The sequence below is a fragment of the Balaenoptera ricei genome, chromosome 2 (assembly GCF_028023285.1).
Source record: "Balaenoptera ricei isolate mBalRic1 chromosome 2, mBalRic1.hap2, whole genome shotgun sequence".
Taxonomy (NCBI): Eukaryota; Metazoa; Chordata; class Mammalia; order Artiodactyla; family Balaenopteridae; genus Balaenoptera; species Balaenoptera ricei.
The window spans coordinates 24,529,176-24,532,064 of NC_082640.1; positions in this window are offsets into that span (position 1 = coordinate 24,529,176).

The window sequence follows — 2,889 nt, forward strand, 5'->3', positions numbered from 1 at the left end:
CCTGGATAATCATTCAAGCTCTGGTGCTAAGTCTTTACATGATTCCAATATGTCACCTTGCTTTCTGCCTCAGTTTCCCAAGGAGGCAAAATAGGTAAATTCCTGGTGAGAGAATTAATTAATATCTGTAAAGAACTTTAAGGTCTTTTTATGAAAGAACTCTTCATGAGGAAAAATACTCTGCCATATGAGATAAAAGAGCAAAGACTGTAGATTTCAAACACTGGGGAAGTTACTGAAGAATAAAAAAAATACCAGAGGCATATAATTATCTTCAGGAAGATGTCTATCACCGGGCAGACTATAATACAGTGATGAAAGATATATTAAAAAGGTGAAGCCTTCAGGGAATTAAGCACCGTGTCATCGGCAAGACTACTAAGATTCATGTTGTCAAAACTCTAAATCAAATATCATCCATAAGACTGAATAAAATGAGATAGATCAGTCAAATTATAACCTAAATGTAAGCCTTCTAGTAATCCCCCCAAACCTTTCGAGGACTCATGTTTTCCTCACGCCTCTTGACATACCATAATTGATGCTTCATTTTTGACTCAGAAAACCCTTTCCTTCCTTCCTTATAGACCCGAAGAGCTGGGTAATCCTGAAGAGCTGGGATGTAGGTTGAATTCCTCTCTCCATCACTTTTTGCTTCCTAGTCTCCCTGCCTTGGGTTTCGGGGGATAAGAGAGGAACATGCCATGTATGTTTGTCTATGTAACTTCAGTTTAAATGGAACTTCGCTTTGTGCTTGATTACTCTGCCTCAAAAAAATGGCTTGGTTTTTTTGGTCAGTACACAGCCCATTTGGTGCAGAAGGCATCCAACTTTTGCAAAGTCTTGGGAAATATCATGTTTCATTTTGTCAAGGACAAATAACTGAAGCCAAAATATTCTTTCTGAAGACGACCTTGAGAGGTTGGCTCCGGAATGAAAATTCCAGCTCTGACGGTCATTTCCTACACAGCATCCACCATCCTCTGCAAAAATACATGCATAGTGAACCACTAGGGATACGGTGGTCTGAAGGGACCGTGGGTTCCTGGAAGTGTCTCTGGTCTTCCACTTTTTTCCAGTAGTGCTGACCAGTCTTTAGCCATAGACCATCAGGAATTCTCAAATAATAAGTCACTTGAGTGAGGGAAAAAAAATTTCTTTGGAATAAATCCCAGATGAGGATCATTGTTTTTTGAATCTTGAAACTCATGGTCAATTTAAGAGGTAAACACGGACTGAACAGTCAGTGTGATAATGTAAGTGGAAGCACCCACTACATTGCTGGGTACACAGTAAGAGCTGAAAGTATCCCAGGTGAATCTTTTATGCAGAAGGAAACGTGCTGAGAAAAGAGATGGATAACAATCTATTATGTGATATGGACAAATCCAACCAAATTCTCTTACGCAACGTGGGTATGAATTCAGGCGATTAGAGCTGGAGGTCGTTATGAACTGAATGTTTGTGTCACCCCCAAAATTCACAGGTTGAAATTCTACTCCCCAGAGTAGATGGGGCCTTTGGGAAGTGACTTGGTCATGAGGGTAGAGTTTCATGAATGGGATTAGCTTGCTCTCACGCTGGGTGGTGTAAGGACACGGTGAGAAGGTGCAAAGTGGGCCCTCATCAGACCCTGATCTTGGACTTCCAGCCTCCAGAACCGTCCAGAAATCAATGTTTAAGCCACCCAGTCTGTGGTATTTTTGTTATAACAGGCTGAATTGACTAAGACACAGGTCAACAACTATTATTCTGTTCAGCTTTGTTAAACACTAACAAGTGTCGCATTTTTCAGACAAACTGTTGTACCTAATTACTTATCTCTAAGCATTCAGGGAGCTATTTCAATTTTCAATCTGCTCCTAAATACTAATTAATCATGAACCCCTCCCAAGAAGTTAGAATTGGGACCAACCATGTTTAAATAACCTATAATTGCTTTATCTCTCCCATGGATGAAAATATAAATGCTTCTGTCCTCCAAAAGGAAAAGAGAAAAAAATTCTAATAAATACCTAGCTGATTTGATACTGTTTGGAAAATCAGTTGAGCAAGGGAAATGTTTGATAATCATAGTGTACAGCTAAGATGTTGCATTTCACATTTATATTTTTAGAAGAAGTTTACATTTAAAATATGGCAGTAATTATCACATCATGGAGAAAACAGCCTAAAAAAAAATTTTTTTTTTTGCAGTTGTACCTGAAGACTGGGGAAAAAAACTGATGCTAGGAAAATTGCCCTCACTAAGGAAATACATTTTGCCCAGGACATTTTATCCCATTTGTAGAGACAAGGGTGGCTAGGAGTATATTGATTATGGGGTTCAACTGGTTACAGAAAAGCTGAAGTTACTTCCTATTTCAACATCACCTCTAATTCCCACTTATAACCACAAAAAATATTAATATGCACAGTGGTCAGTTTAGAACTCCATGAGTAAAACTATTTTGCATTAGTCCCTTTATATTTTCCCATTTGCATTTTAATCTTGTCTCTACGGAGCAGGAGCCTTTGAGTTTCGCTCCTTGGTAGCACTCAGTTTTTTCATCTGAAAAATAATGGAATTAAACTAGATCAGTGTGTCTCAAACTGTAATGGTGCATTTGAACCATCTGGGGGTCTTGATAAACTGCAGATTTGAATTCAGGAGGTTTCGGGGGTGGGACCCTGAGCATCTATCTACTCAGCTATGAAGCGGTGCCAGTAATGCTGGTCCAAGGACCGTGTTTTGGTAATGATGATAATTCACACCTTTCCTTTCCTCTTCATAAGATATTTTTTTTTTTAAAAAAGGTGGTTCTTTTTATATCATCTATGCTATTTTTTTCAATTTTTTTAAAAAAATTTACTTATTTATGGCTGTGTTGGGTCTTCGTTTCTGTGCGA